Here is a 19,986-nt window from a genome sequence, read left to right on the forward strand (position 1 = left end):
CATGCTTACCGCTATTAACAGCAACATGACGTTTTAATACGTCGCGCATTCCCGCCGCTGCTACCGCCGTGTGTCCGCCGCTACCGCCGCCATTACCGTCGGGATCCCGTGCTGGGCGATTGGGGAAGAGGACTGAACAGTCCTCTACCCAATCGCAGTGCCTGGAGTGAATGGACGTGACCGCGAACAGCGGCTACGTCCATTCACATAAACAGGAAATGTAACAGTTTAATAAAGTGTGTAAAAAAAAAAAAAAAAAAAGTGAACACGTCCTATGAGTGTTCACCAGCGCCATCTTGTGGCCAAAAAGTATATTACACTTACAAAATACATACATTTTCAAGTATATACACATCATTAATAAAATTACACTTCCAACCCTCCCCCCCCAAAAAAACACTTGTAAAAAAAAAAATCAGCTTAAAAAAAAAAAAAAAATAGTTGCCTTAGGGACTCAGCTTTTTTTATTCTATATTTTATGGGGGAAAATTAATTTTAATTTATTACATAGGGGCTTGTAATTATGGCCAGAACAAACAGAAAAATAACCACTTATATTTCAAAATAATATACTGTCGCCATACATTGTGGTAGGGACATAATCTAAACGGTTTAATTATCGGGACCACTGGGCAAATACAACGTGTTTGTTTTATCCACAGGAGAATGTTTAATTTTAAAACTATAAAGGCTGAACACTGAGAAATAATGATTTTTTTCTTTTTTTTTCTGTTTTTCTCATTAAAATGCATTTAGAATAAAAAAATTCTTAGCAAAATGTACTATCCACAGAAAGCCTAATTGGTGGCGAAAAAAACGAGGTATAGATCATTTTCTTGTGATAAGTAGTAATAAAGTTATTAGGGAATAAAAGGGAGGAGCGCTGACAACTGAAAATTGCTCTGGTCCGTTAGGATAAAAACCCTTGGGGGTGAACTGGTTAACATTAACATACAATGCTGTTTGAACATCTTTATTCATTTCAGGACAGTTCACAGTTTTAGCCAATTAACTTGAACAATGAACATCTACATAATGAGTGTCAAGGTGATGCAATTGTGTTTATTATTGACTCTAGAGATAACTGTCATTGGAGTACAGGCCATCTACATTATGCCTGGTACACACCATGCAATTTCCTGTCAGATTGGTAGAATCTAAAAAAAAAAAAAAAAAAAAAAAGATTGGTAGAATCGATTATTTCTGACAGGTCCGATCTGATTTCCAATCGTTTTTCCTAATCATTTTTCCGAATCACTTCTGTACATAATTGATTGGAAACAACCGATTCAACACATCTATCTGACAGGAAATTACATGGTGTGCACTAGGCATTACTTGATTTGTGGCATCAAAATCAGGGCTGTGGAGTCAGAGAAATTTCGGGTACCTGGAGTCGGTGGTTTCAATAAACTGAGGAGTCAGATGATTTTTTTTTTAACCAAATCCATAGTCTTTGTAAAAATTAGACTAACATGGTACAATTTTTTTCATACAATCTTACCATTTCTATGTAGTATAAGGGCTCGTTTCCACTAGTGCGGTGCAAATCGCCAGGATTACACTGCTGACGAAATCGCATGCGTATGCGATTCCGCGTGCGTTTTTTGCCGCGATTTCGCATAGGCCGGCTATCAGCGATTTTAACCATGTCACTGCCTGGTTCAATTTACATTAGTTTTAGTGCGAATTTGCACGCAAAATCGCGGTAAAAACGCACGTGCGATTTCCCCTATTAAATACATTGCCTGTGATTCGCCTGCATTCCACACGCAGGCGAATTCTGCAGGCTCTACCATGCAGAAAAATCCTGCACAGAAAAACGCAGCAAAAAACTGACAAGTGGAAACAGGGCCATCCACTTGTATCGGTTATGCGAATCCGCATGCAGACAACGCATGCGGATTCGCTCTAGTGGAAACGGGCCCTAAGGGTAAATTAAGTGAATATACAGAAAGGATAATTTAGGCAGTTCCCTTATATTACATAGATATGGTAGGATTGTATGAAAAAATTGTACCATGTATGGCCACCATAAGGAATTTTGGGTACCTGGAGTTGGAGGTTTCATAAACTGAGGAGTCGGATGATTTTTTTTTTTTTTTTTACTGGCTCCACAGCCCTGATCAAAATCCAGCAGATTCGATCATAATGATTGAATCTGGCAGGAATTGAGGTTGCAACGTGGCCGCCCGATTGTCAAAGATATTGCTTGATTGAGTGCGCAGCGATAGTGGTGTTTGATAGAGCTGCTCAAATCCTGTTCCTGGAGATACCCAGATAGTTGCTATCCGGATATCTCCCAGTTACCTGTGCGGGGGGGGGGGGGGAGTTAATCTTACCTGTCTGACGTCTTCTTCGTCCGTCCCTCGCGCCCCCCACGATGCGCTCCACGCGCATCACGGGTTTACAAACACTTCCTCCTTCAACCCGGAAGGAGGAAGTGTTTGTAATCACGTGACCGCCGCTTGGACCGCATCGTGGGAGGCGCCGAGGGACGGACCGAAGAAGACGTCAGACAGGTAAGATTGACCCCCCCCCGCACAGGTAACTGGGAGATATCCGGATAGAACTATCCGGATATCTCCCGGATCCGGATTTGAGCAGCTCTAGTGTTTGATTTCCCCGGCCTCCCCCATATATAATGTGCACTTCCCGGACCCGGAGTGAGAATTGCAGTGTAGTTTTGACAAGGTGCACACTTGGTTATTGCACATGGTTTCCCCGCATGAAAAACTCTACCCTAATCGCACCCTGTTAATCAATGGACTTGTTCACATCTAATGTGGCTTCCGCATGTGGGAAAAAACTTTGCTGTCTGTGGCTAGATTCACAGTGGGACATTGCACTTTGATGCGACGTAAGCAAACATACAACGCAACGCACCAAAACAGTCGCAACGCAGCGTTAACATTGCATACAGCAGATACAGTAGAGCATACAGGCAATGAAAAGTATTCTTCCAAGTCATTACTGAGCATGTGCAAACAGTCTAACACAGCTAATAACATGTATAACGCACTGCATGCAGTACTTTCATTTAACGTGCAGCGTTAGACACCAACGCAACGTGTGCACTGTGAACAGGGCATTGATTTTTCATTGCAGTGCGCTATTCTGTGTTAAATTATGTTTTAACGTGCGACTAACGTCCCACTGTGAGCTTAGCCTGCAGCATAATGTCGCAAACCGTGTGCGATCCATTTTGCTGAAATTCAGCGGATGCGCATGATAAAGAACACAATGCAAATGAAAAATTGTGACAAACTGCTGTCATTTTCCACAGACACACATGTACACTCTCCCTAAGGGCCTGTCTCCACTAGTGTGGTAATCGGACTGAATCCGCAGAGTTTCTGCTTGCCTTAGCGATTTTGGCATCATTGCAGCAAGTTTCAGTGCGAGTGGCAGCGAATCCCATAGGCGTGCAAGGCACGGCTTCAGGGAATCGGCTGCGTATTCGCACAACAGGAAGTGCTGCTGCGCGTCCTACGACGACTAAGCATAGCCTAAGACTCAGTTCACACTGCAAGAGTTTGCGATTTGATTATCAGAGCTCTTTTTGAAGGAAATGCGCTTTTTCACAATCACTGTGATAAATTCTACATGCAGCAAGACAACCCCTATTTTTAAACCAAATGCCTTAATCGCTTTTTGCTCTTAGGATGTCTTTCGCTACGTTCACAGAAGCGTGCTGCGGTGTAAAGGAGCCATTGCACCCAGGCTGTCGCTTCTTTAAGCTCCTTCCATCGGGCCGACGCTACAGGACCACCCGCCCAAGGACTAACAGGGGTAGGGAGTAGGGACACCTTTTTTCCCAAAGCAGCCCTCCTGCTGAACTCCTGCCTCTCGTCGGTACGCTAGTCGCTTCAGGTCAAATTAGCCAATTAGCCTGGACAAGGCACACTGGATCCCGGGCCAGTAAAGAACCCAGCTATTAACCTGGTGCTCTAGTTGGCAGAGCTGTACTCAAGGTGCTGACACTTTCAATGAACTTACTTTATCCCTGAGCAGCACAATATCCATCCCGGAGGATTTCTGCTCATGAACCAACCGCATATTGTACTGCATAGACAGTTAAAAATGTGTAGGTACTGCCTGTCTTGTTGTACCATTGCCTATCTTGCTTGTATTATTGCTATTGTCTACGACTGCCTCGCTTGTTTATGTCATTGTCTATTGCCTGTTGCCACTGCCATGTAAACCACAACCAATTCCGGGTCGACCTCGGTCGCACTTGGCGAAATAAAGATTCTGATTGTAATGTGGCTTACTGCACTGCGATGTACCACCTATATGACGTTCTAAGTGTGGCGGGAGCGTTGCGGTATAACGAGTTGCAAAATCGTAACACTCTGCATGCAGTGCTTTACCGCTAAGCCTGCATATTTACAGTAAAAGTGAAGCATACTTTTAATTGACTGCATGCTTCACTGTACCCAACACAATACGAGCGTGTAGCTGCTCTCCTTATCCATTGCAGAGCACAACGGCCACTGTGAACATAGGCGTCTTATCCTACTTAGGGCTGGTGCACATCAAGAGCGTTTTTTTTTTTTAAACGCTTACAGGCTGAAAACCGCTTGGCTAATGACTGGCTAATCACTGTGAAAAACTGCTTCAAATACCTCTCATTTGAGCATCGCTAGCAGTTTTTGGTGTGCACTGGCCAGTCAAGCACTCTGCTTGCAGAAAAGTCTGAACTTGTATTATTCCAGTGTAATATTATTATTTAGTATTTATACTGTATATCGCTGACATCTTCCGCAGTGCTTTACAGAGTATATAGTCTTGTCAGTGAAATGTCACTCAGAGGTGTTCACAATCTAATCCCTACCATAGACATATGTCCAATGTCGTCTAGGGACAATTTTGGGGGAAACCAATTAACTTATCTGTATGCTTTTGGGATGTGGGAGGAATCGGAGTGTCGGGGGAAACTCACACAGACACAAGGAGAACATACAAACTCCTTGTAGATGTTGCCCTGGCTAGAATCCGGACCGTCCGGGGACCCAGCGCTGCAAAGCAAGAGTGCGAACCGGTACGCCACCGTGCTGTCCACAATGATCTGGCATTGTGTGTCTAATGTTGGATACACACCATGCGTTTCCACGTTCGATGCGGCCGTCGATATGATTATTTCCGACATGTCCGATTCAAGCTTCGATGGATCGTTAGGTCGATTTGCCATACTTTACATGGCAATCGACCTAAAAATAATCGAAATTCGTTCAGAAATAATCGAATCGACGCGTATCGACGGACGCATTCGACGCGGAAACTCATGGTGTGTATACAGCATTACTGCTTATTACCTGCATCGGGCTCTATTCACAATCATTTTCCGCATACACAAATGCAATTACCGTGAATTTTTGATCAAAATAAGACCATCTTGACATTCACAAAATTTTCTGCATGCAGAAAAAGTGTGGTAAAAGTTCGCAAAAAATCCAAATTCACAATGAAAAAAGTAGCACATTACAGGTATTTCTGCCTTAACTACTGATTTTATATCACCTACAAGTTCCAGGTGATATATTTCGCTTCCCATTGACTTAAAATGATGTCTGGGGCCTTGAGCGCTGTGTTTGCTGGATTGTAAAACTTTTTGGGACAAATATTTTATTACGACTTCTTTTACGCATGTTTACTGCCCGTTTCTGCACTTTTTCCACAATATACCCGCATGCGGGAAACATGCAGAAAAATGTTAATGAATTTGTAAAAAATGGGGGGTACTTATCCGTTAGCCGGGCTCATCCGGCAGGTGGCGCTAATTACTATTCCCCCTCCAGGCCGACATGGATAGTAGGGAAAGCTGTAACTCTGGTGGAGTTTTGTCGCCACCTGCCGGATGCGCCCGGCTAACGGATAAGTACCAAATGGGGAAATTACTGTTGCTGGTAATTAAGCGGTAAGAAAAAAAATCCATTACCGCATGTGTCATTGAGAATAGAGCACATTGTGTCGGTCACTTATATTATAATTGTCTATCACCTTATTTATTGTCAAGCGCTGAGTAATAAGTTGGCGCTTTAGAAATCCAATAAATAATGATAATATAGCAATAGATGTGTCTTCTCTGAAGCCCCTGCACTAACACAGTGCACTTGCCTGAGCTCCCATTACCTGTCATGATGACAAGCACTGTGATGGCATGCCTGCCATAGTGTCCCATCACATGTATATCCATTCACACACTCTCTCCAGGGGGTTACAGAAAGGGTGAGCTCAGGTCACAGCCAGCTATGTGACCTCTCACACTCTACTAATTTATGTTTCTCCCTTCTCTACTCCAACCACCCCTTATCCCAGCTGGGAAGAGAGAGACAGCCAGTGCAGAGAGGGAAGGGGCAGCCTGGGAGAGACAGCCAGTGCACAGAAGGAAGGAGCAGCCTGGGAGAGACAGCCAGTGCAGAGAGGGAAGGGGCAGCCTGGGAGAGACAGCCAGTGCAGAGAGGGAAGTGGCAGCCTGGGAGAGACAGCCAGTGCAGAGAGGGAAGGGGCAGCCTGGGAGAGACAGCCAGTGCAGAGAGGGAAGGGGCAGCCTGGGAGAGACAGCCAGTGCAGAGAGGGAAGGGGCAGCCTGGGAGAGACAGCCAGTGCAGAGAGGGAAGGGGCAGCCTGGGAGAGACAGCCAGTGCAGAGAGGGAAGGGGCAGCCTGGGAGAGACAGCCAGTGCAGAGAGGGAAGGGGCAGCCTGGGAGAGACAGCCAGTGCAGAGAGGGAAGGGGCAGCCTGAGAGAGACAGCCAGTGCAGAGGGAAGGGGCAGCCTGGGAGAAAGACAGCCAGTGCAGAGAGGGAAGGGGCAGCCTGGGAGAAAGACAGCCAGTGCAGAGAGGGAAGGGGCAGCCTGGGAGAAAGACAGCCAGTGCAGAGAGGGAAGGGGCAGCCTGGGAGAAAGACAGCCAGTGCAGAGAGGGAAGGGGCAGCCTGGGAGAAAGACAGCCAGTGCAGAGAGGGAAGGGGCAGCCTGGGAGAAAGACAGCCAGTGCAGAGAGGGAAGGGGCAGCCTGGGAGAGACAGCCAGTGCAGAGAGGGAAGGGGCAGCCTGAGAGAGACAGCCAGTGCAGAGGGAAGGGGCAGCCTGGGAGAAAGACAGCCAGTGCAGAGAGGGAAGGGGCAGCCTGGGAGAGACACAGCCAGTGCAGAGAGGGAAGGGGCAGCCTGGGAGAAAGACAGCCAGTGCATAGAGGGAAGGGGCAGCCTGGGAGAGAGAGACAGCCAGTGCAGAGAGGGAAGGGGCAGCCTGGGAGAGAGAGACAGCCAGTGCAGAGAAGGAAGGGGCAGCCTGGGAGAGAGAGAGACAGCCAGTGCAGAGAGGGAAGGGGCAGCCTGGGAGAGAGAGACGGCCAGTGCAGAGAGGGAAGGGGCAGCCTGAGAGAGACAGCCAGTGCAGAGGGAAGGGGCAGCCTGGGAGAAAGACAGCCAGTGCAGAGAGGGAAGGGGCAGCCTGGGAGAGACACAGCCAGTGCAGAGAGGGAAGGGGCAGCCTGGGAGAAAGACAGCCAGTGCAGAGAGGGAAGGGGCAGCCTGGGAGAGAGAGACAGCCAGTGCAGAGAGGGAAGGGGCAGCCTGGGAGAGAGAGACAGCCAGTGCAGAGAAGGAAGGGGCAGCCTGGGAGAGAGAGAGACAGCCAGTGCAGAGAGGGAAGGGGCAGCCTGGGAGAGAGAGACAGCCAGTGCAGAGAAGGAAGGGGCAGCCTGGGAGAGAGAGACGGCCAGTGCAGAGAGGGAAGGGGCAGCCTAAGAGAGAGAGAGACAGCCAGTGCAGAGAAGGAAGGGGCAGCCTGGGAGAGAGAGACAGCCAGTGCAGAGAGGGAAGGGGCAGCCTAAGAGAGAGAGAGACAGCCAGTGCAGAGAGGGAAGGGGCAGCCTGGGAGAGAGAGAGACAGCCAGTGCAGAGAAGGAAGGGGCAGCCTGGGAGAGAGAGACGGCCAGTGCAGAGAGGGAAGGGGCAGCCTAAGAGAGAGAGAGACAGCCAGTGCAGAGAAGGAAGGGGCAGCCTGGGAGAGAGAGACAGCCAGTGCAGAGAAGGAAGGGGCAGCCTGGGAGAGAGAGACAGCCAGTGCAGAGAGGGAAGGGGCAGCCTAAGAGAGAGAGAGACAGCCAGTGCAGAGAGGGAAGGGGCAGCCTGGGAGAGAGAGACAGCCAATGCAGAGAGGGAAGGGGCTGCGGGAGGAGGGGGGTGATGTGTACAGTCAGGCAATCTACAAGGTGGAGATGGTGCGAATATAAATACACACAAGAAATGACTGCAAAAAAGGAAACAGAGAGAGGAAAGGGAAGAGAACAGCCGTGTGTGGCCAGATAGAGGAGAAATGTGACGCCTCAGGAAGTGAGAGTAGCGTAGAGACAGCCCTCCTGAGAGGCAGAGGAGGAGAGACAGAGGGGGAGGGGAGTGTGTGGACTAGGGGAGGAGGAGGAGAGAGTCCTGCCTGCTGTGTGTCTGTATGCAGGGTGCGGCTCTACAGTGCGACAATATACCCCTAAATAGCACCTTGCTGACCCCCTGTGACATCCAGGGAACTCAGGGGCTTCTGGGAAGCACATCGCCAGCCTACCCCGTCCCCTCCAGACCTCTGACCCCCTCCACACTCACCACCTCTCCTCCCCCCAGCACTTCCAATCCCCCTTTTTAAACCTTTTTTTTTTATATTCTTGTTTAATTGCTCCGCCTCCAGGAAAAGAAAAGAAGAACGTGGAGGGGAAGAAAGGAGGAAAAACTTCAGCAATTCCTGTGCGTGGAACTTCTGCTATTCTTTTGTGTGATTCGTTTCTGGTTCTGATCCCGCTTCTGGAAATTCGTCTGGGTTACACTTCTGGGGAAAAAGATACAAAAGGATACACGAGCCGACACAAGCCAGCGAGATACTCCTTGGATTTATAGTTCACAGGCACTGGCGTGCTGGAAAGAAGCGTAACAAGTTTTGAAGCTGAGGTCTCCCCATCAAGTCCTGAGAGGCAAGTCTGGGGAGGTGAGGAAGTGTACAGATCACTGCTAGTTACTTGTGAATACTGCTTGGCTTCAAGGGTAACCTGCGTTGGACAATAAGGTCCTTGTCCTGTGTTTTGCTTCTTGTACTTTGTAAGGGAAGCTGGTCATTTTCACCTCCTATTATTCACAGCACTGCGATTTATATTGGCACGTTCACAAATAAATGATAACATTAACAGTCATTATGGTGAAGCCTGGTACACACTTTCAATTGTGATTGGTCAGTCACTGACCTATTTTACCATTTCCATGTAGTACGAGAGCTTACCTACATCATCTGCTCATAGTATTCAATATCTGTTGACTCTCATACTACATGGAGGTGGTAAAATTGGTCAGTCACTGGCCAATCACAATTAAAAGTGTGTGCCAAGCATAAGATCTTTTGATAGTCTAATGACCTATAAATCTGAGCTTTGTTTATCTAGTTTTGTGTCTGTTGAGCTCAAAATAGCAAAAGTTGGTTAATTCTTTCTTTTGTCATTTACGCATTTATATATATATATTTTTTTGTGTTGCTCCAGAAATTTTAGGTAGAGTGACTGGCATTCTAGGCAGCCTGTGTTTAGGGCACTGCAGGCAGTCCTATAGCTTAGCAGCCGCACTCACTTTTGTATTATTTTGTTTTCTGTTGGCCGTGGAATGATGGCAAGATATTTTAATGACATTCTGGAGGACACAGATTTCACCTGCAATGCATTTACTGTCGCCTCTCCTATGATCCCCTTTCTTTATCTCCTCCTAGCAGATGGAATTGCCTTTTCAGATTTTTATGGCTTTACGTCATGTGTAAAAATGCTCCTTTTGTAGTTCAGGTTCATTGCAGGAGCCTTGTGTGTTTATTTCCCCCTTTTGCTTTGTTGCAGATAGGCTGATCGCTGCTTCCTATGACATGGCTGTGTTTGCAGGTTGTTGCCTCGCTCAGGCCTTGTCTGTGTACATTGGAGGTGATCCAGTGTGGCTGCACTGGTGTTGCTTAGCAGTTTGGTAACGCAAGAATGAGCCGGGATCGAATCAGGTTTCCAGTGGAGCCGCCGGTAGTAACTGCATGCTGCTGCACTTTGTAGTAAGCCTCCTTTTCTGCTGCTGTTAATTTGATGTAGTTGGGCAAAATGTGATTGGTTATCGAGCGTCTCTTCGTGTCGCTAAGCAAAATGTGTGCCTGCAGACTGTTGCGCTGCTCCTGTGTCTGCATCACAGTTTTTACAGCTCTGCAATGTCTGGAAGAAGTTTTTATTTGGACCTGGGAATTAAAAAGTCTTGAACTTAGCATGGGATTGTGATATGTGCACGTTGGCGCAGAATATACGTTTTTTCCTAGGGAGGTTATTGTGGAAATCTGCAGTCTGAGCTGATTGGACGTAACAAAGCCATAGGAAGTTTTTCTGGTATGATTTTCTTTGTGCGGTATTGCTTCTGTATGCCTCTTCTGGTTTTATCCCTTTTGTGTTGTGCTGGAGCAGTTTTCATCAAGTTTATCTGCAGTGGCAGTAGGGGGTCATTGTCCCTGGAATATAATCCCTCTGCCTTGTCCTTACACACAGTGGAGCTCTTTGTTCATGCTAAGGCCTGCACATTATAAACTGGCCCTCATCAGACAGGGCTGTGTTCCACTGACAGTCCCACAATGCTGGATTCCCATTGCAGACTCCATGGACAATGTGCTGAGCCAAGCATTTCAGTGGTGTCTTCCCATTGGATGCTTCTGTCTTTTTTGTATTTGCTCCTGTGGTGTGTTTTTATTGCTGGCATCAGCCTTGAAACTAGTGGTTTGCTTCAACATGGTCTCAGTTTTCTAAAATTAATTTATTTCTGTTTAAAAGTTCAGTAGTAACTAGAGTGGAGACAGACACTATATGAGGGCAGTGGGGCACCAGCAACATCCGTGCTAGGTTCACCCAAGCGTACATGTTGTAGTGCAGGGTGGCCAGTGACTGTCCTAGCTGAAAATAGTAGCAATTGTCTATTTTAGTATTACCAGCCTGACCAGTTTGTTTTCTTGACCTCAGATTTCAACCTGACCTGAGGGAAACCAGTAGTAATTGCCCAAGTAATTTCAGCCTGTTCTTACTGTAGCTTGAGCGCATCCAGGCCCATGGATATGCTCATACATAGGTGCCCAATCCAACCATTGAAGGGCATATTGGTCAATGTTCATCTTAAAGGACTGTAGTGAGAAGAATCTGGAGGCTGCCATATTTATTTCCTTTTATACAATACCAGTTGCCTGGCAACCCTGCTGATATGTTTGGCTGCAGTAGTGTCTGAATAACGCCAGAAACAAGTATGCAGTTAATCTTGTCAGATCTGACAATAATGTCAGAAATGCTTGCTCTACTGTATGCTTGTTCAGGGTCTATGGCTAAAAGTATTATGCCTGCAATACACGGGTCGACCCCAGCCAGTTTCCCGCCGCGTCCGCGCGGATCGATTACCGCTCGCCCCCGCCGGCGCTTCCTTATCAGCGCTCGATTCCCTGCCATTGTCCGCAGGCGGGAATCGAGCGGGCAGGGGTCGAGCAACTTGATCGGGCCAGCTGAATATTATCAGCTGACCGGATCAGCTGGTCGATACACGGTACAGAAACATACCGTGTATCCCCAGCATTAGAGGCAGAGAATCAGCAGGGCAGCCAGGCAACTGGTATTGCTTAAAAGGAAATAAATATGGCAGCCTCCATATAACACTCACCTCGGGTTCACTTTTAATGGTACAATCTTACCACTTCTGTTTGATATGAGGCACTACCTAAAATATCCATTTCATGTGTATTCGCAGTTATTGCTCAGTTTCTGTGCTGTATATGTACATTGTTTATCTAGGTCCTTATTCATAAAGGAAGCAAGAGACGAGTACATTTAAAAGTTTTATACATACCTGGGGCTTCCTCCAGCCCCATCCGCACGGATCGCTCCCACGCTGCTTTCCTCTCTTTGCCCTCTTCGGTACCGGGACTCGTAACTTCGGGCAGTCGACGCAAGCGGATGCGTCAAACTGCCTGCGACTGGCCGAAGTTACGGGACCCGGTACCGAAGAGGGCGAAGGCAGAGGACGGTGGCGTGGGAGCGATATGTGCGGATGGGGCTGGAGGAAGCCCCAGGTATGTATAAAACTTTTAAATTTACTCGACTGTGGTACATGTTAAGGTGCGTGCACACCTTTGACGTGTTTAACCCACCCATCTGGGATCAGGACCCGATCCCCTTGGGTGACATCACTGGGCTGGCCTGTACAGGCACATCGGCCGTGAAGCTGAATATGCGTACCGCTGCTATGCAGGGGTGGAGGGACGATGGAGCGCACGTGACATCACGTGGGGGATTGGTGTCTTCAAAGAAGTTGCCGGTCTGTCGGGTGGGTTGACGGATCGCTTGCAGGTTGAGGCTCGGTTGGCTGCCGTACACGCGCTTGATAATTGGCTGAGACGGTCATTATTGGCCGCTTCATCCAACTTTAGTCAAACGTGCAAGCAGGGCTGTGGAATCGGTACAAAAATCTTCCAACTCCGAAACCTCAGTTTATGAAACCAACAACTCCAACTCCGACTCCGGGTACCCAAAATGGCTCCGACTCCTCAAGGTCAACACACATCATACAATCTTGGTTGTACAGATTTACCAAATCTATGTAGTATAATGCTGGGAATACATGGTACGTTTCTGTACCGTGTAATCGAGCCGCTGATGGCTCGATTGATTAATTTTTGACGTGTCCGATCACCCGCCGGATCGATTCCCCGCTCGATACCGCCGGCAGGACAGTGGTAAAAAATGAAAAGAAGATAAGAAGCGCCCGCGGGGACGAGCGGGAATCGATCCGGGCGCCGCGGGGTCGTGCCGGAGTCGAGCCAGCGTCTCGATTACACGGGCAAAAACATACCGTGTATGCCCAGCATAAGAGCCAACAGATAGAAAATACCTTGAATGATTGATTGGATAAGCTCTTTTACCACTTAACTAGTGGTAAGATTGAACAACCAAGATTGTATGGTGTGTGTTGAGCCTTAAAGTGCGTACACACGCACTACAGCAGCCAACGACTGGTCCGTCGGCACCTCCCGCTGGGCGGGTTTTCAGCAGACTAGTGCGTGTGTACGCACTGTCGGCGGACAGATCAGGCTGTTCCTAAATGATCCGCCGGGCGTAGTCCAGTGTTCTCCCCAGAATCTTTTTCCAGCCGGGTGGCATGAAATAGTAGCCGGGTGGCATGAAAAAGTAGCTGGGTGGGGCGAGTTGATAATGCAGGGCAACTGTGCTTACTGCATAGGAGGAAATGAGGAGGTGAACCGATGACAGCCGGGTGGTCACCAAATCTAGCCGGGTGGAGCACCCGGCTAAAAGAGCCTGGGGAGAACACTGCGTACACACGCACTACAGTCTACTGAAAACCCGCCCAGCGGGAGGTGCCGACGGACCCGTTGTTGGCTGCTGTAGTGCGTGTCTAATACTTACCAGGGCTGTGGAGTCGGTACAAAAATCTTCCAACTCCGACTCCTCAGTTTATGAAACCACCGACTCCGACTCCAGGTACCCAAAATGGCTCAGACTCCGACTTCTCGACTCCGACTGCCTAATCTAATACTTACCAGGGCTGTGGATTTTGTGCAAAATCATCCGACTCCTCAGTTTATGAAATTACTGACTCCGACTCCAACTCCGATTCCGGGTACCCAAAATTACTCTGACTCCACAGCCCTGGGATTTTGTACAAAATCATCTGACTCTGACTCCTGAGTTTGTGGAATCTCTGTCTCCAACTCCGACTCCGGGTAACCCAAATTGCTCTGACTCCGACTCCATAGCCCTACGTACAAGTATGAGCGTTTAATTCAGTATGTTAACCCAGACTCTTCCTGTGGTTGTTCCAAGTTTGTTCGCTTGAGTTGGGAAATGTATGTGATTTGTCCAACCTTTGTGTGACGTAAAAACAAACATTGATCACCTAAAGGGAAAGGGATATGGAGGCTGACATATTTATTTCCTACTATGAACATTACCTGGCTGTACTGCGGCTCCTCTGCCTCTAATACATTAATCCATAGACCCTAAACATGCATGCGGATCAGATGTTTGACTGGATAAGCTGCATGCTTCTTCAGGCCTGGAACCCACTAGAATGCTTTTTTGAGCGTTTAGGGAGCGCTTTAAATCGCTAGCGATTTCCCTAAACGCTCTGCCAATGTAAATAAATGAAACAAATTCCACAGTAGCGATTGGCAAAATTGCAATTGCAGGACATGCAGCATTTTGGGAGTGTTTGCGCTTTATTGTAAAGTATTGAAGCGCTGGCAAATAGCTGATGAATCGCTGCACTTAGCAATTTGTGTGTGATTTTTAAATTACTGCGCACTAAAAAAATTATAATACATTGAAAGGACCAATCAGAATTAAAATCCCTAATCGCAGATCGCTATCACAATCACTGGCAAGAAGCTTACACTTTTTAAAATCGCTACCAAAATTGCTGGTAAAATTGCGCATTGAAAACTAGCGATTTTTTTTTTTTTTTTTTTTAATAGTGGGTTCCAGGCCTCAGGTGTGTAATTCAGACACTACTAATGCATGAAAGATCAGCCGGGCAGCCAGGCAACTGGTATTGTTTAAAGCCTCTTTCACAGTGCGACGTTAAAGTCGCACCTTAGAAAATTTTATAACGCAGACTAACGCACAGCAATACAAAGGCTGTGCGACATTCACAGTGCACACGTTGCGTTGTAACGTGCAGCAATATTTAGAAGGTGCTGCATGCAATACATTTGCCGCGTTATGTGTGTTGCACATGCTCAGTAAGCTTTTTTTTTTTTTTTTTCTTTTAATGCATGCAGCGTTTTCATTTGATCACTGTGCAACGAGAACGGCGCACCAAACGCAGGGCTAAAGAATGTACTATAACATCCAAGTTATAAGTCTTGCAATGCGTTGCATTAGGGGCACGTTATGCGACCTTAATATCACATCAATCGCAACGTCCCACTGTGAAAGAGGCCTAGAAGGAAGTAAATATGGCAGCCTCCATGTCCCTCTCGTCTCAGTTGCCCTTTAGGGCTGGTTCACACGGGCGTCTGCTGAGCTTTTGCTTGGCATGGCGTTCAAACGCCAGCGTTTAAACGCCAGCGCTTAAAAGCTAGCTTTTGAAGGCTTTTGAAAAGCGTTCAAGGCTAGCAGTTCTGGTCTCTGCTATTGTTTCCTCGCGTTTACTGCCTCTGAAAGCAGCATGTTGCTTTTGAGACTAGATGCAACGCTGGGATCTACTGCCAGGCTTTCATGAAAGCCTGCAAAAGCCAGCTCTAAACGCTCCTATTCACTTGCATGGGATGGCAGTAGATCCCAAAAAACGCTGCGTCTGAAACGCTGCGTTAAACGCCACAAAAACGCCCGTCTGAACCAGCCCTTAACTGCTAAGCTTAACTAACTTCAGTCTTCTAATTTGCCATTTGCAGTGTCTGTATGCTAGCTCAGCTCAGGTAAGGGTTAAACATGAATATCTGTCTCTATAACTATGGAGGGGAGAGAGATTCCTTCCGGGAAATGGGATTTGTAGTCATTTTCCTAGTGGATTGCCCTCCCGCTCATGCGAACAAGAGAGCGATTCACCTTTAAACCTGTGCTGAATGAATGTCATGTTCTTCATCTCGGCCTGGCAAATAGAGACTGACACATTCGGTTAAGGGAACTGGAATGCCTAAAAATGTTGTTACTTTTCCCTTAGTGTGGCGTGAGATAGGAGCTTTTTCTTTTTTTTCTTGCTGGCTTGAAGTTAATTGGTAGCTCTGAATTATTTTTGTGACTCTCCCAGCCTGCTGCTTGACAAGCACATTACAGGTTGAAAACTTTCTGCATCAGATATCTTGGTGACTCTTTTGCTGATGAAGTGCATCACGTTATGTTGGCAAGAGCGGTCATGCAGAGATGGAAAAGCACCTATTCATTGCTATGTGGACCACCTGCTGAGGGAACTATGTTGAAAACTTTTAATAACCCTTTTAAAACAAAGGTATCTGTAGACATGAGATGACAGAGGCTGTTTTTTTTTCAGTCAGGGCCCATTTCCACTTGTGCGGTGCGAATCGCTGTGGAAAAAATGTGCATGCGGATGCGAATTTCGCATGTGGTTGTATGCAAATTTTATACGAATTCGCATGAACGTCGCTATATGCGAATTTAACCATGGCAGTGCCTGTGTGCTTTTCAGTTGATTCCATGCGAATTTGCGTGCTGTTTGCGAATTCTGATGGCTCTGCCATGCAAATTTTTGATACGGACTAAAAACGCTCAGAAATCCTGACAAGTGGAAACAGTCCCATTCACTTGTATTGGCTATGCGAATTTGCATGCAGCAAACGCATGCGAATTCGCGATAGTGGAAATGGTCCCTTACAGATCTCTCAGCATGCTCATGGTGAACCAGAACTCCTAGGAGTGTCGAAGGGGCTATAAAAAGGACCAAAAAGCCCTCTTACTAAAATGTTATGCAAAACAGAAGTTTGCCTTCTTAAAACAGAAGGTATTTGCGATTATTCAGATTGGAGTGAGCATATGATGTCTCCCACAATGCTTCACTGCTGAATAGGCAAATCATCCCGGGTTGTCCCTGTAAGCCAAACACACCTCCTGAACCGCTGGAATGCAGTGATGTGTCAGCTTGTTAATTGTACAGAGCTACAATAATCCAACATGCATACAGACTGTTTCGGATTAGGCAAGCCTCATCAGTGCAAGGCATGGATAAATGTGGCTCTATGGGGTAGGACTTGAAGCATACAGAGTTACAGATTACCCAGCAGGCTCATGGTGAACCAGAACTTTTTTTTTTGGGGGTGGGGGGGGGGGGGGGGGGAATCAGGTGACTGCTGCATTCACTGCCAGACAACTGCAGTCTTAGGGCCTGGACACACTGCTGCGCTTGCGCTATGTTTTTAAAATCGCTTGTGATTTTTCAATTGCACAGCCTACATGAAAATAGAAAAAATTGCCTCGCCCCAGTGTGTACAGGTCTTCACGATTTTCATGTTTTTTCAAAAGACCTTGCGATTTAAAAATCCCATGTGATTTTAAAAGTGCAGCAGTGTGTACTGGCCCTTATAGAAACTCATTGTGATTGGGACACTTCGATGTTGGGGATGCTATTCTCTCTTCTGTGTAGCACAGACAGGACAAACTGAGGGCTCCTGTGTTCAGTGCAGGGCTGTGGAGTCGGTACAAAAATCCAATTCCGATTCTTCAGTTTATGAAACCACAACTCCAATTCCGACTCCAGGTACCCAAAATGGCTCCGACTCCTCGACTCCGACTCCTTAGTTTAATACGTAACAGGGCTGTGGATTTTGTACAAAAATCATCCGACTCCGACTCCCGTCTCCTCAGTTTATGAAATCAACGACTCTAACTCAGGGTGCCCAAAACCGAACACACTGAAACCAGCGCAGGAGATTTGGGCGCAGCGCAGGAGATTTGGGCGCCGCTGGCGCCTCCATAGACCGTAATAGGAATTACAGCTATAGCAGGCACAGGGAAGACGGAGCTGAAGTTACTTTTAAAACATAATAATTGGCTTCCAGCAATTGCTGGAAGCCGAATTATTTCATTTCCCACCATCTATGGCGGCCTGGAGGAGGAATAGTATTTAGTACGGCCGAGACTTGTGCGGCAGCAGGATCAGCCATATACCGGCTGTATCCTGCACCCAAGTCTCCCGCGCCGTTCTCTCGTACGCTTCTGACTCCGGGTGCCCAAAACTGCCCCGACTCTCCCACTCCACAGCCCTGGTTCAGTGCAGACAGTGGATGGCCTGCCATGAGAGTAGATGCAGTGTTTCTGTGTATTTTACCACCGTGACATGTTTGTACCTTGCCTCAGAGGGGACTCGGCAAGCACCAAGCTGAAATCCATCCATAATGATTTACTGATCTCATTTTTATGATGCACTCTTTTTGGCACAGAATCTGGATTTATATTTAGAAAGTGGTAGATGTTGTGGCAGTCAGACTTCCTTACCTAACAGACTAAATAAAGCAGGATTTGACAAGGCTCCCTGCAGGCTTGTCTTTCAAAATGACTGAGGCAAAGAACACAGTAAAGCTACCCATACATCTAGCGATTTTTGGCTGCTGCTCGAATCTGATCTGAGAGAGAGGTCAGTTGGCCGCCATAAACCGCAGGCCCATTCCCGATCGATTTCAGTATGAAATCAGCTGGACAGTCAGGCAATTTTCATTGTTTAATGTCTGGTACACACCATACAATTTCCCGCCAGATCGATGGGTTGGATCAATCATTTCCGACAGGTCTGTTCTGATTTTCTGTACAAATTGATCAAAAAAAAACTATCAGAAATCAGATCAGACCTGTCAGAAATTGATATGATTTTTGCATGGTGTGTACCAGGCATAATAAGAAATCACTGTCAGCCTACATATCTCTCTCACGTCGGGTTCCTCTAAAGCCAACGTGTGCAAGTCAAAAAACAATGAAGGCATTGCTGTCAGCAGTGGAGGAAGGTATGGCATCCTTGCAGCAGCAGTTAAAACCAGGGCTGTGGAGTTAGAGTCGAGGAGTCGGGGCAATTTTGGGCACCCGGAGTTGGAGTCGTTGATTTCATAAACTGAGGAGTCGGATGATTTTTGTACAAAGTCCACAGCCCTGTTAAGTATTAGACTAAGGAGTCGGAGTCAGTCATTTTGGGTACCCGGAGTCTGAGTCGTGGTTTCACAAACTGAGGAGTTGGAGTCGGAAGATTTTTGTCCCGACTCCACAGCCCTGGTTAAAACAGACCTGAACTCAGAACTTTCTCTCTACATGAAAAGATAAGCAACAGTATAATAACCGTTAAAGAAAAATATTTCCTTGTTATATCTTATAGAACTCCTACTGAGATTCTGAAGAGTGGTTACTTACTGATATCCTGGGAGCACAGAAAGGGTTAACTTCATGTGTTTGCATATTAGCTCAGAATTCAGCAGAGTCGGCAAACAGCTGACTGCTCAATTTACACTGGCTCATTACTTGCTGAGAAGGAAGAATTAGACAGGCTGTTCTCTATAAACATACACAGGGTGGATTTCTCTGTTCCCCTTGTCCTCTGTGCAAGTGTTTAGGTCTGCTTTAATATGATTCATTCCCAACAGGTTATTTGGTATTCAGCAGAATATTATGCTACACATTTGGGACAGTAATGCTGTGCTGTTAATTGTGACACCACTGTTCACGTATCAGTTTATTTGGTTCATAGCGTTGCTGCACTTGCACTTTTCTTTATATGAAACGTTTGAGAAACAAACAAACAAGTTATGCCATGTTACTGTTACTCACTTTTAATTGCTTGAATGACCTCAGTTGAGGAATTATTGCAATAATTGCTTTATGCTAATTGTCTGCTAAATATGTCAGATGTCTATCTGCGAGACGTGGGAAGACTTTATTCTGAGTAGTGACACTGCATTCATTAAAGTGGGGTGAAACTTTAGAAAACTCTTGTACCCAATGTTGGGTACACGAGTATTAGAGTAAGGGCCAGTGCACACCAAAAAGCGATAGCGTAATCGCAAACGCTCAGCGCTTTTTGAAGAGATTTTTCTAGGCGAATGTAGGCATGTCCCTAGTGATTTTCTAAACATGTATATTGATTTTTGGAACGTTTTGGTGTAGCGGTTTTTATTATTTATTATTGACCTGCAAGTTAATTACTTCTTTGGCATTCCTCATGCATGCTTTGGAAATGTTTGCGTCCCCCAAGTTCTTCCAAAGACGAGTAGTTAAGTAGTCACGGTGGCGTAGTGGTTAGCTCTCTCGCCTTGCAGTGCTGGGTCCCTGGTTCGAATCCCAGCCAGGGCACTATCTGCAAAGAGTTTGTATGTTCTCTCCGTGTCTGCGTGGGTTTCCTCTGGGCTCTCCGGTTTCCTCCCACATTCCAAAAACATACAGATAAGTTAATTGGCTCCCCCTAAAATTGGCCCTAGACTACAGTACTTACACTACATAATATAG

General features: G+C 46.7%; 1 protein-coding gene across 4 annotated transcripts in view; it reads left to right on the forward strand.

Moving 5' to 3' along the window:
- The first annotated feature begins 1,028 nt into the window (after window positions 1–1,028).
- ERBIN (erbb2 interacting protein) overlaps window positions 1,029–19,986 on the forward strand; it is a 335,765-nt gene continuing 316,807 nt past the window's right edge. For 3 of the 4 annotated variants that reach the window (XM_068249941.1, XM_068249959.1, XM_068249952.1), the window contains exon 1: window positions 8,437–8,984. The gene's annotated coding sequence lies outside the window, so the exon portion shown is untranslated. Of the gene's footprint in view, window positions 1,048–8,436; window positions 8,985–19,986 lie in introns of those variants that run through there. The other variant, XM_068249944.1, reaches the window with a different exon arrangement.

The sequence above is a fragment of the Hyperolius riggenbachi genome, chromosome 1 (assembly GCF_040937935.1).
Source record: "Hyperolius riggenbachi isolate aHypRig1 chromosome 1, aHypRig1.pri, whole genome shotgun sequence".
NCBI lineage: Eukaryota > Metazoa > Chordata > Amphibia > Anura > Hyperoliidae > Hyperolius > Hyperolius riggenbachi.